This window comes from Oncorhynchus tshawytscha, linkage group LG01, assembly GCF_018296145.1.
Source record: "Oncorhynchus tshawytscha isolate Ot180627B linkage group LG01, Otsh_v2.0, whole genome shotgun sequence".
In the NCBI taxonomy this organism is placed as follows: domain Eukaryota; kingdom Metazoa; phylum Chordata; class Actinopteri; order Salmoniformes; family Salmonidae; genus Oncorhynchus; species Oncorhynchus tshawytscha.
In genome coordinates, this window is record NC_056429.1 from 79,105,304 (window position 1) to 79,119,821 (window position 14,518).

The 14,518-nt window shown below is 42.3% G+C and overlaps 1 protein-coding gene across 1 annotated transcript in view; it reads left to right on the forward strand.

The window, feature by feature from the left end:
- Positions 1-3,160: 3,160 nt before the first annotated feature.
- LOC112257679 (complement C1q tumor necrosis factor-related protein 1) overlaps positions 3,161-14,518 on the forward strand; it is a 42,736-nt gene continuing 31,378 nt past the window's right edge. The window contains exon 1 of the mRNA XM_024431443.2: positions 3,161-3,413. The gene's annotated coding sequence lies outside the window, so the exon portion shown is untranslated. The remainder of the gene's footprint in view (positions 3,414-14,518) is intronic.

The window sequence follows — 14,518 nt, forward strand, 5'->3', positions numbered from 1 at the left end:
TTAATGAGTGAGAAACAACAATACCATGCACCCACTAGAGTTGAAAATCATTTTTTGTTCTCCAAAATTGTGGTAAGACACTGTATTCTGAATTACATTAAATTACTTGTAGCAATAGGCCAGTAAGTTACTGTAAAGTTTCAGGACAAATTCTATAGAATTAATAAAATACAGTATGTTAGTGTATTGTGTGGGGGTACAGGATTCTCACTCATGGGTGCAGCAAATATAGCCTCTTACAATGCACGCCTTAAAATATTCTAATGAGCCAGAGACTCCCCGCCTACAACGTTTTCCCACAATGCACCATCATTAATACTGTAAAACATATTTATGGTATTTTACTGTGCATTCCTTTTCTTTTCTTTTTTTTACCCTTTTTCTCCCCAATTGGTAGTTACAGTCTTGTCCCATCGCTGCAACTCCCGTACGGACTTGGGAGAGGTGAAGGTTGAGAGCCGTGCATCTTTTGAAACACAACCCAACCAAGCCGCACTGCTTCTTGATACAATGCCCACTTAACCCGGAAACCAGCCACACCAATGTGTCGGAAGAAACACTGTACACCTGGCGACCGTGTCAGCGGGCATGCACCCGGTCTGCCACAGGCGTCACTAGAGCGCAATGGGGAAAGGACATCCCTGCCGGCCATACCCTCCCCTAACCCGGACGACGCTGGGCCAATTATGCGCCGCCCCATGAGTCTCTCGGTTGCGGCTGGCTGTGACAGAGCCTGGACTTGAACCAGGATCTCTATTGGTTGTCTGAGGTTCCCAAAGATTGGAAAGCAGCTGCGGTCATCCCCCTCTTCAAAGGGGGGCACACTCTTAACCCAAACTGCTACAGACCTATATCTATCCTACCCTGCCTTTCTAAGGTCTTCGAAAGCCAAGTCAACAAACAGATTACCGACCATTTTGAATCCCACCATACCTTCTCCGCGATGCAATCTGGTTTCAGAGCTGGTCATGGGTGCACCTCAGCCACACTGAAGGTCCTAAACGATACCTTAACCGCCATTGATAAGAAACAATACTGTGCAGCCGTATTCATTGACCTGGCCAAGGATTTCGACTCTATCAATCACCACATCCTCATCGGCAGACTCGATAGCCTTGGCTTGTTAAATGATTGCCTCGCCTGGTTCACCAACTACTTCTCTGATAGAGTTCAGTGTGTCAAATCGGAGGGCCTGTTGTCCGGGCCTCTGGCAGTATCTATGGGGATGCCACAGGGTTCAATTCTTGGGACGACTCTCTTCTCTGTATACATCAATGATGTCGGTCTTGCTGCTGGTGAGTCTCTGATCCACCTCTACGCAGACAACACCATTCTATATACTTCTGGCCCGTCTATGGACACTGTGTTAACAACCCTCCAGACGAGCTTCAATGCCATACTACTCTCCTTCCGTGGCCTCCAATTGCTCTTAAATACAAGTCAAACTAAAACAATCGCTGCCCGCACCTGCCTGCCCGTCCAACATCACTACTCTGGACAGTTCTGACTTAGAATATGTGGAAAACTACAAATACCTAGGTGTCTGGTTAGACTGTAAACTCTCCTTCCAGACTCACATCAAACATCTCCAATCCAAAGTTAAATCTAAAATTGGCTTCCTATTTCGCAACAAAGCATCCTTCACTCATGCTGCCAAACATATCCGTGTAAAACTGACCATCCTACTGATCCTCGACTTCGGCGATGTCATTTACAAAATAGCCTCCAATACCATACTCAACAAATTGGATGCAGTCTATCACAGTGCCATCCATTTTGTCACCAAAGCCCCATATACTACCCACCACTGCGACCTGTACGTTCTCGTTGGCTGACCCTCGCTTCATACTCGTCGCCAAACCCACTGGCTCCAGGTCATCTACAAGACCCTGCTAGGTAAAGTCCCCCCTTATCTCAGCTCGCTGGTCACAATAGCAGCACCCACCTGTAGCACCCGCTCCAGCAGGTATATCTCTCTGGTCACCCCCAAAAACAATTCTTCCTTTGGCTGCCTCTCCTTCCAGTTCTCTGCTGCCAATGACTGGAACAAACTACAAAAATCTCTGAAACTGGAAACACTTATCTCCCTCACTAGCTTTAAGCACCAGCTGTCAGAGCAGCTCACAAATTACTGCACCTGTACATAGCCCATCTCTAATTTAGCCCAAACAACTTCCTCTCCCCCTACTGTATTTATTTATTTTGCTCCTTTGCACCCCATTATTTCTATCTCTACCTTGCACATTCTTCCACTGCAAATCTACCATTCCAGTGTTTTACTTGCTATTGTATTTACTTCGCCACCATGGCCTTTTTTTGTGTTGCCTTTACCTCCCTTATCTCACCTAATTTGCTCACATTGTATATAGACTTATTTTTCTACTGTATTATTGACTGTATGTTTGTTTTACTCCATGTGTAACTCTGTGTTGTTGTATGTGTCGAACTGCTTTGCTTTATCTTGGCCAGGTCGCAGTTGTAAATGAGAACTTGTTCTCAACTTGCCTACCTGGTTACATAAAGGTGAAATAAAAAATAAAAAAATTGGTACAGCTAATGTAGCACTGTGATGTTGTGCATTTACTGTGCATTCTACATTGTATACCTCTTGAAATTACAGGAAGCTCTTACAGTGTGCTGTAAAACAAATGTACAGTATTTTACTGTGCATTCTATGGTAATCTACTGTATTCAGTTTATACAGTACCATACTGTTGATTAATACAGTAAATTACTGATAAAATTACAATAACGGCTAACACTGTCGGTTAAAGTTGGATTACTTAAACATGCACTTTACATCTGTCAAACAATTGAACTACAACAGATGATTCTTAACAAAATGCTGGGAGAACAATTTGTTTAATTTGTCCAGACAAACTGTTAAATCTTGTTTCAGCTACTTTAACCCCCCATTTCTCTTTCTCTCTCTCTCTTTTTCTCTGGGTCCCTTCATTGCTCTCTCTCCTTATCTCTCTCTCTTTTCTCTCTCTCCCCGCTCTCCCCTCTAGTCCCCTCAAGTTGCTCTCTCTCTCCTTGTATCTGCCCTTTCTCTCTCGTTTTGTTGTTATTTTTCTTTCATCCCTATAGGTCACAATCTGTGCTCCTCCCTTTATTTCTCCAACCCTCCCTCTCTTCCTCCCTCCCTCTCTCCACTCCACTTGTTTTGAAGACCTAGTCTCTCTGCAGACAGCAGGCAGGCAGCAGTGTTCAGTGTTAGGGGGAGAGTTGGAGGAGGATGACACTCACACACTGACTGACTGCAGGGATCTGAGGAAGACTAACCTGGAGAAAACCAGGACAAACTAAGGCTGACGGTGTGATAAACGTGGGCTAAACCAGGCTAAAACCAAGTCAAAGAAGCAAGCAGGATCCTTTCCATATAGCCTTGTGGATCCAAAATCATAGAAGCAGTAAGTGTTGTCATATTATCTAGAATGCTCATTTTGTTGAATTAAATCTAAATGTCAGAAATAACGTGTAGATATCTATTAAACTTGAATAAACACATTCTGCTCAGATCCAGTTTCTATAGACTTTGCCACTGGACACTATTCCTTATGAAATGTGTTAACAAGGCCTGTCCAAACAGACACACACACAGCTTCTGTGGAGTTGTGACAAACCGTTCCCAGATGTCGTACTAAAATGCCCTCTACCCCAGAATACAGGAATACATCTCTCTGAGGCTTTACAGCTGCTGCAGGGTCAGTGGTAAGAGTTAACCACTCTAACACTCAGCAAAGTGTTTTCACTAAGCAAAGTGTTGAATTTTTTGTTTGGAAATCAAAAACTGTCACCATGAACTGAGTAAGTACTGTAGTGGTGCCATCTGGCCTATATTCAATTCTGGGACTGAATGCATTTGAGATAAATCATGAATGATTTCAGCACCTCACTGAACTGTGCTAGCTGACAGCAAGGGGCTGACACGTTTTAAACTTTTATTTTCTGTTGTCGTTGGATACTTGTCGATCATTTCTGTGTTTGTTTTGTTCTGAGATGACTGCATGGTTTTTGCCTCACCCTGTCTCCCGTGACAGTGTAGTCAGATACGTAAATACTTGAATTGGCCCCAAATAACATCCTATTTATATTGTAGTGCAGGCCCTGGTCAAAAGTAGTGCACTATAGGGAATAGGGTGCCATTTGGGACTCAATCCTTGTCTCTCTGTTTGACAGTAACAATGGTGATAGTATAAAGACAGAGATATAATCAGAGAGGAGAAGTAGAGCTGGTTGGAGAGGGATAGGCATCTGGGTGTCCCGAAGAGGCAAAGTGAAATGAATGTGGGACAGGAATTCTTTGGGCATACCATCACAAAGCCTGTAGGCTGCAGCTGAATTTACTGCTTCTGCACTGGTCATGTCCTGCCTTGAGAGAGAGGGAGTGTCAGAGAATACAGGAAGCAATGTCTAAACATCATACCTTACATAACAAAACACAATAATGTTCTTCTACAGTAGTTCCCTAACCAAAAATATTGCTGCCGTCAAAAGGCACTGCACTTGTTCAATCCTTGTCCGCATACTCTACACCATTTTTGTAATTTTATCAGTAACCTACTGTATTAGTCAACAGTACGATACTGTATAAACTAAATTACTGTAGAATGCACAGTAAAATACTGCACATTTGTTTTACAGCACACTGTACAACCTTTCTGTAATTTCAATGGCAGTACACAGTAGAATGCACTGTAAAATACTGTAAATGTGTTTTACAGTATTCTTTATGGCACATTGTGGGGAAATGTTGTGGGCGGGGAAAGTCTCTGGCTCATTAACATATTTTAAGGTGGGCCTTGTAAGATCCTATATTAGTTGCACCCATGAGTAAGAAGGCTGTACCCACACACAATATGGTAATATAGTGCACTTTTGTCATTTTACACACTTTGTTCTGATACTCTATCATCTATTGGCTAATTGCTGCTAGTAATTTATTGAAATTTAGAATACAGTAGCATACCATGAGAGCCCAATTTTTTTTCAACACTAGTGGGTGCATGTTATTACATTTGAATAATTTAGCAGATGCTCTTATCTAGAGTGACTTACAGTTAGTGCATTCATCGTAAGATAGCTAGGTGGGACAAGCACGTCACGGCATAGTAACTACACGTTCCTCAATACAGTAACTATCAGCAAAGTCAGAGCTAGGGGGGGGAGTCAAGTGCTGGTTCAGGATTATTATTTTGTTTTTAAATACAAATGGGGGTGTCAAGGTGAGGTGGAGGATTATTTAAGATACTCTTTGAAGAGGTAGGGTTTCATGTGTATTTGTTGCATCCGTTACTGCGTGGCCTGTACCAATTTAAGTGATATGTGGCAGTAGTTCCCTAAATATATTGTGTACAAGAAATAGGTCTCTAGTGATGGAAAAACAACGCTTCCTTAACCATTGAGGCTTTCCAGCCAATTGTGTCAAAAATAGGTTAATTACTTGAGGCATTGATCAACACAGTGTACACTAGTGGCACCTGCTGGTCATAATAATTAAGAATAGTCAAATTATTAGAGATAATGTCACACATGTTGTAGCGCATGGGCAGTGTAGCTCTTTTGTCTTCCACCGAAACCAATGCCAAACCAATCAGGTGGTTGTTCGACGAAACAAAGCTTTGAACGTCATTGATCACGTGCTTCTGATAAAGCGAGACAGGCATCAGCACACTGCTAGAAATAAATTAAGCGATTCCGACGCATGCCTCAGAGCGGCGGTATCAAATGTAACGTCACTATAGTGGTAGTGGGCGTTAAACCTTTTAATGCTTCACAATTTACCCATGTCCATTTAATCTGTTTTGCACTGTAATCACAACCAGTTTGGAAGCATTTGATTAGGCCTCTAGTATTCAATAATATTATGTAATATGCAAATGCCTACAGCCAACCTGCTTCCTCTAATCCCTTGTAATTACAGTAAAATACTGTAAAAATAATTTTCTTACAGTTTAACAGTCCCTTTCACTGTATTGCACTGTGTTTCATTGCGCTGACATCGAGTTCCCATGAATAGCTCAGTATTGTATTGGCACTATCAGGATATATCATAAGCTATCTTGTTGTAATTACCATTATTTTGAAGACCAATGTATTGTTAACTACAACAACATTTTCAGTACTGGTTACAGAAGCTTTTTACTTACTATGACTGATATGTGTTCTCTTTCTCAACCTTGGTTGAATGCACTGACTGTAAGTTGATAAGTGCAAGAGTGTCCGCTAAATGGCCAAACATTTAATGTAAATGATAAGTCAATCAAAGACCATAGACTTTCTGAAAGAGGTGTTTTGAGGGGTCTTGAAGTTTATATGGAATTGGATAGGGAGCCAGTGAAGTTTGATGAGGTTCAGGGTCGGACTTAGCGATTTAGAGGCCGCAGGCAGAGGCCAGGAAAAAGGTATTGCCTTTTAATGAACCAAACCAATCATGAAAAAAAGTAGGATACCTTCGCACATTCATCCAAAAACAATTCCAGCATCTGAACAGTGCACTGTGCACCGCAACTCTCGTTCAATTGGGAAGTATTTTACAGCAATGCATGCCTGTATACTCTACCAGTGAGTACAGGTCTGTATAATCTATCAGTGAATACAGGTCTGCATACTCTATCAGTGAGTACAGGTCTGTATACTGTAGCAGTGAGTACAGGTCTGTATAATCGATCAGTGAGTACAGGTCTGTATACTGTAGCAGTGAGTACAGGTCTGTATACTTTACCAGTGAGTACAGGTCTGTATTATCTATCAGTGAGTACAGGTCTGTATACTCTACCAGTGAGTACAGGTCTGTATACTCTACCAGTGAGTACAGGTCTGTATACTCTACCAGTGAGTACAGGTCTGTATACTCTACCAGTGAGTACAGGTCTGTATACTTTACCAGTGAGTACAGGTCTGTATACTCTACCAGTGAGTACAGGTCTGTATACTCTACCAGTGAGTACAGGTCTGTATACTCTACCAGTGAGTACAGGTCTGTATACTCTACCAGTGAGTACAGGTCTGTATAACCTACCAGTGAGTACAGGTCTGTATAATCTACCAGTGAGTACAGGTCTGTATACTCTACGAGGTGAGTGCAGGTCTGTATACTCTACGAGGTGAGTGCAGGTCTGTATACTCTACAAGGTGAGTACAGGTCTGTATACTCTACGAGGTGAGTACAGGTCTGTGTACTCTACGAGGTGAGTACAGGTCTGTGTACTCTACGAGGTGAGTACAGGTCTGTGTACTCTACGAGGTGAGTACAGGTCTGTGTACTCTACGAGGTGAGTACAGGTCTGTGTACTCTACGAGGTGAGTACAGGTCTGTGTACTCTACGAGGTGAGTACAGGTCTGTGTACTCTACGAGGTGAGTACAGGTCTGTGTACTCTACGAGGTGAGTACAGGTCTGTGTACTCTACGAGGTGAGTACAGGTCTGTGTACTCTACGAGGTGAGTACAGGTCTGTGTACTCTACGAGGTGAGTACAGGTCTGTGTACTCTACCAGTGAGTACAGGTCTGTATACACTACCAGTGAGTACCGGTCTGTATACACTACCAGTGAGTACAGGTCTGTATACACTACCAGTGAGTACAGGTCTGTATACTCTGCCAGTGAGTACATGTCTATTTCCATGTTGTTTTTAGCCTTCACTATATCATTAATAGGCTTGCATCCCAAATGGCACCCTACTTCCTATTTAGTGCACTACTTTTAACCAAGGCACATAGGGGTCTGGTGGGCCCTTGTCAAAGTAAGCCACTATATAGGGAATAGGATGCCATTTGGAATGTAACCTAGGTGTTTTGTTTAATTGGTCCTCTATCGTGCTACAGGTGAAAATGCTCCTGGCATGTTATCATTACTGTGTGCATGTGTGTGCAAAGATGGGCAGTATTTCTGTTACATGTATTTGAAATACTTATTTCAATTGCTTTTGAGTATTCCGTCATTTGTATTTCACTGGCTTGCAGTGAAATACAAACTACAATCCAATGTATTTTGTAACAAGATATTTTTGAGACCTGTAATTTGTATTTTACTTGTTTGTTGTAAATTACAAAATACTGTTCTATACCATTTGTTTTTACAGGGGTTCATATTTTTGTGGCCGACTTTCACCCTGTATTGGTGTCAGATGTCTCATGACACTATGGTATGATAGGAGTTTCTGCTAAATTATCAAAGTGTTAATATAAAAATGAATGCTTTCAAAGCAAGCTGGGTATTATTATAATGAACACCCAGTGTGCTTTGCAATTGTTAATTTTTTACAATTACATTTTGTTCAAAAAGCAGACACTCTTAAAGTCAGTGAATTCAACTAAGGTAGATTTTAAAAAAACACATATCACAGTCATGGCAAGTACAATTGTATTTCTTTGTGTCAATAATGGTCAGACCAAGACGCAGCGCGATATGAGTTCTACATATTTATTAGACAGTGAAACTTAGAAAAGACAAAACAATAAAGAATAAACGAAACGTGACTAACAATGCAGTGCTAACAGGCAACTAAATATAAACAATATCCCATAACCCACAGGTGGAAAAAATGCTACTTAATAAGTATGATCCCCAATTAGAGACAACGGTAACCAGCTGCCTCTAATTGGGAATCCTACCAAAACCCCAACATAGAAAAAACAACCTAGAACACGAAATAGAAAATATTAACTAGACTAACCCCCCTAGTCACACCCTGACCTACTCTACCATAGAAAATAAAGGCTTTCTACGGTCAGGACGTGACACTGAAAATGTTGTTGTAATGAAGGTGTGTAATTGTAATTGTAAATACAAATATTTGGGTAGCACTTTATACTTACTCCACGTAATAAATCATTTATAATGGATCAGTAAGTAGTTTGTTCATCATTTATTAGTAAGTACTCCCACATTTGTAAATGTTAGTAACCTAGTTATTCACACATGTATAAACAACTTTTAAAGTATTTATAATGATTCATAAGATGTTTAATATGGGTCCTAAGTATTTTTGCTTGGCCTCATCTAGTGTGGGCTTTTTAAAATTGTATAAATACTTTATAAATGTTTTGAGGGAGCAGTTGTTATGATTTTCTTCCTGGGAAGGAGAGGCGGACCAAAATGCAGCGTGGTTATGGTTGAACATCTTTAATAAAGATGATAACGTGAACAATATACATATACAAAACAAGAAAACGTGGGAAAACCGAAACAGTCCTAACTGGTGCAAAACACAGAGACAGGAAACAAATCACCCACCAAATACCCAAAGAATATGGCTGCCTAAATATGGTTCCCAATCAGAGACAACGATAAACACCTGCCTCTGATTGAGAACCACTCTAGGCAACCATAGACTTACCTAGAATACTACACTGAACACAACCCCATCAATCTACAAAACCCCTAGACAGGTCAAGCACATAATCACCCATATCACACCCTGGCCTAACCAAAATAATAAAGAAAACACAGAATACTAAGGCCAGGGCATGACAGCAGTGTAATTTCTCACAATAGATGGACAAGCCATTGCTAGACATTCCAGCAGTACCTGATGCTCCTTAACTCTTAAGTTGACAGTCCCCAAAATCAGGCTATAGAATTCCTTTAAAAATTATTTATGTGTTTATATGACTTATTTAATTGATTTCCCACCATTTTATAAATCAGAAGACAGCCATCCAATCAATCAGCCAAATTTATTTATAAAGCCCTTCTTACATCAGCTGATGTCACAAAGTGCTGTACAGAAACCCAGCCTAAAACCCCAAACAGCAAGCAATGCAGGTGTAGAACAGTGGCTACTAGGGAAAATTCCCTAGAAAGGCCAGAACCTAGGAAGAAACCTAGAGAGGAACCAGGCTTTGAGGGGTGGCCAGTCCTCTTCCGGCTGTGCAGGGTGGAGATTATAACAGTGCAAGGCCAAGATGTTCAAATGTTCATAGATGACCAGCAGGGTCAGATAATAATAATCACAGTGGTTGTAGAGGGTGCAACAGGTCAGCACCTCAGGAGTAAATGTCAGTTGGCTTTTCATAGTTGATCATTCAGAGTATCTCTACCGCACCTGCTGTCCCTAGAGAGTTTAAAACAGCAGGTCTGGGACAAGGTAGCAAGTCTGGTGAACAGGTCAGGGTTCCATAGCCGCAGGCAGAACAGTTGAAACTGGAGCAGCAGCACGAGTAGGTGAACTGGGAACAGCAAGGAGTCATCAGGCCAGGTAGTCCTGAGGCATGGTCCTAGGGCTCAGGTCCTCCGAGAGAGCGCGCGAGAGAGAGAGAAAGAGAGCAAAAAGAGAGTAAAAGAGAGAATTATAGAGAGTATACTTAAATTCACACAGGACACCGGATAAGACAGAAGAAATACTCCAGATATAACAGAGTGACCCTAGCCCCCCAACACATAAACTATTGCAGCATAAATACTGGAGGCTGAGACAGGAGGGGTCGGGAGACACTGTGGCCCGACGATACCCCCGGGCAGGGCCAAAAGGGCAGGACATAACCCACCCACTTTGCCAAAGCACAGTCCCCACACCACTAGAGGGATATCTTCAACCACCAACTTACTATCCGGAGATAAGGAACGGTGTCTAGGAAAAACTCCCTAGAAAGGCCAAAACCTAGGAAGGAACCTAGAGAGGAACCAGGCTATGTGGGGTGGCCAGTCCTCTTCTGGCTGTGCCGGGTGGAGTTTATAACAGAACATGGCCAAGATATTCAAATGTTCATAAATGACCAGCATGGTCCAATAATAATAATAAGGCAGAACAGTTGAAACTGGAGCAGCAGCACGGCCAGGTGGACTGGGGACAGCAAGGAGTCATCATGTCAGGTAGTCCTGAGGCATGGTCCTAGGGCTCAGGTCCTCCGAGAGAGAGAAAGAAAGAGAGAAAGAGAGAATTAGGGAGAGCACACTTAAATTCACACAGGACAAAGAATAGGACAGGAGAAGTACTCCAGATATAACAAACTGACCCTAGCCCCCCGACACATAAACTACTGCAGCATAAATACTGGAGGCTGAGACATGAGGGGTCAGGAGACTCTGTGGCCCCATCCGATGATACCCCCGGACAGGGCCAAACAGGCAGGATTTTACCCCACCCACTTTGCCAAAGCACAGCCTCCACACCACTAGAGGGATATCTTCAACCACCAACCTACCATCCTGAGATCGAGGAGGCCGAGTATAGCCCACAAAGATCTCCGCCAAGGCACAACCCAAGGGGGTGCGCCAACCCAGACAGGAAGATCACGTCAGTGACTCAACCCACTCAAGTGACGCACCCCTTCCAGGGACGGTATGAAAGAGCCCCAGCAAGCCAGTGACTCAGCCCCTGTAATAGGGTTAGAGGCAGAGAATCCCAGTGGAAAGAGGGGAACCGGCCAGGCAGAGACAGCAAGGGCGGTTCGTTGCTCCAGAGCCTTTCCATTCACCTTCACACTCCTTGGCCAGACTACACTCGAACATAGGACATACTGAAGAGATGAGTCTTCTATAAAGACTTAAAGGGTGAAACCGAGTCTGCATCTCTTACATGGATAGGCAGACCATTCCATAAAATTGAGCTCTATAGGAGAAAGCCCTGCTTCCAGCTGTTTGCTTAGAAATTCTAGGGACAGTAAGGAGGCCTGTGTCTTGTGACCATAGCGTATGTGTAGGTATGTACGGCAGGACCATAGGTAGGAGCATGCCCATGTAATGCTTTGTAGGTTAGCAGTAAAACCTTCAAATCAGCCTTAACAGTAAGCCAGTGTAGAGAGGCTAGCACTGGAGTAATATGATCACATTTTTTGGTTCTAGTCAAGATTCTAGCAGCCGTGTTTAGCACTAACTGAAGTGCATTTAGTTCTTTATCCGGGTAGCCGGAAAGTAGAGAATTGCAGTAGTCTAATCTAGAAGTGACAAAAGCATAGATACATTTTTATGCATGATTTTGGACAGAAAGTTTCTAAGTTTTGCAATGTTATGTAGATGGAAAAAGCTGTCCTTGAAACAGTCTTTATAAGTTCGTCAAAAAAGAGATCAGGGTCCAGAGTAACGCCGAGGTCCTTCAGTTTTATTTGAGATGACTGTACAACCATTAAGATTAATTGTCAGAGTCAACAGAAGATTTCTTTGTTTTTTGGGACCTAGAACTAGCATCTCTGTTTTGTCCGAGTTTAAAAGTAGAACATTTCCCGCCATCCACTTCCTTATGTCTGAACACAGGTTTCCAGGGAGGGCAATTTTGGGGCGTCACCATGTTTCATCAAAATGTACAGCTGTGTGTTGTCCGCATAGCAGTGAAAGTTAACATTAAGTTTCCGAATGACATCACCAAGAGGTAAAATATATAGTGAAAACAATAGTGGTCCTAAAACAGAGCCTTGAGGAACACCAACATTTACAGTTGATTTGTCAGAGGACAAACCATCTACAGAGACAAACTGATATCTTTCCGACAGATAATATCTAAACCAGGCCAGGACTTGACTGTGTTGACCAATTTAGGTTTCCAATCTCTCTAAAAGAATGTGGTGATCGTTGGTATCAAAAGCAGCACTAAGGTTTAGGAGCACGAGGACAGATGCAGAGCCTCGGTGTGACGCCATTAAAAGGTAATTTACCACCTTCACAAGTGCAGTCTCAGTGCTATGATGGGGTCTAAAACCAGAGTGAAGCATTTTGTACACATTGTTTGTCTTCAGGAAGGCAGTGAGTTGCTGCGCAAGCAGCTTTTTCAACATTTTTTGAGAGGACTGGGAGATTCGATATATGCCAATTTAGTTTTTTATATTTTCTGGGTCAAGGTTTGGCTTTTTCAAGAGAGGCTTTATTACTGCCACTTTTAGTGAGTTTGGTACAAATCCGGTGGATAGAGAGCCGTATATTATGTTCAACATAGGAGGGCCAAGCACAGGAAGCAGCTCTTTCAGTAGTTTAGTTGGAATAGGGTCCAGTATACAGCTTGAAGGTTTAGAGGCCATTACTATTTTCATCAATGTGTCAAGAGATATAGTATTCAGAAACTTGAGTGTCTTCCTTGATCCTAGGTCCAGACCTTCCTAGGACCATGTAAATGTCCTCTATCGAATAAACTTGTATTTGCCTCCCTCTGGTGGTTGACTGCATCATTACATCATTTATATACTGCAACATTATGTCAAAGGGGCGGTCCATAGAAAAACATTTATCCAGCTTGACTGCTTCACAGCACAGACATGGGAAAGCAATTGCTGAATTTGTCTCAAGCATGCAGATCTAAATAGATAACTTTCATAGTTATTCGATAAAGAATGAAACCTACACACTTCCTAAAACCTAAAATAAGTAAAGAAGTAATTTTGTGTGGAAGTCAAACATTTGTTTTACGTTGGAGGCAGACACATTGTATATGGTCAGAATGATAGAATTGAGCCCTTAACATAGCTCTTCTTCCCTTGTCTATAGGAGGGACCACGCTGTTAAACTGGCCCAAATGTTGATTTAGACGTTCACAAATGTAACACATGTTGAGCACCACTATCGTCATGATATGTTTGACAAAGTAATAAAGAAGATGACATATTTTGGGTAGATGATCCAAAAACAGATTATAACTATATATGGAGATATTCCATCCTTCCACTTGACATTGTGTCTTGAATGTTTTTGGACTACTTCCAAACTTGAAATCCACTTGGATTTACACTTTTTGGACTCTACTCGGCCCAGTGTAGTACTTGCCACCCTCCCGGTTTTCCACCGTCCTGTACTGGAAAATACATCCCTCCAAGGTGCTTCTCTCCTGGCTATCATTCTGGTAACATGGCCTCCGTTGCATTGCTGCTTTGATGGAACCCAGCATTTAATTGCCACTCTCTCCCTGCTGTTGATTTCAACGCCAGTTTTGTGCCTTTGTTGTGTTTATTGTGGGTCCTAGTGCTGGCTGGAGTTTAGTCTGTGGTTGTGTTCTGGCTTGCTGCCTATAACTGTGGTGATCCTACGAACTGTGTGATTCAATCTAACTAACTATCACACTGTGTGGAGTGATTGACTTTTAGATGATTCCTCAACAACGTATTTTATTTGAGTGGAGTTAACAGAATTTTGTCTACCATTTTCTACCATTTTCCTGGGAAACTGAGTTTTTCCCAGATTGGCAGAAACCACATTCAGAGATTACAAAGAATGTTTCATCAAGTTTGGATCCACCAAGACTCTACCTAGAGCTGGCCGCCCGGCCAAACTGAGCAATCGGGGGAGAATGGATTTTTGTTCAGGGAGGTGACCAAGAACCAGATGGTCACTCTGACAGAGCTCCAGAGTTCCTCTGTGGAGATGGGAGAATTTTCCAGAAGGACAACCATCTCTGCAGCCCTCCACCAATCTGGCCTTTATGGTAGTGGTCAGACGGAAGCCACTCATCAGCATAAGCCACATGACAGCCCGCTTGGAGTTTGGCAAAGAGCAACTAAAGGACTCTCAGACCATGAGAAACAAGATTCTCTGGTCTGATGAAACTAAGATTGAACTCTTTGGCCTGTAAGCCAAGTGTCACGTCTGGAG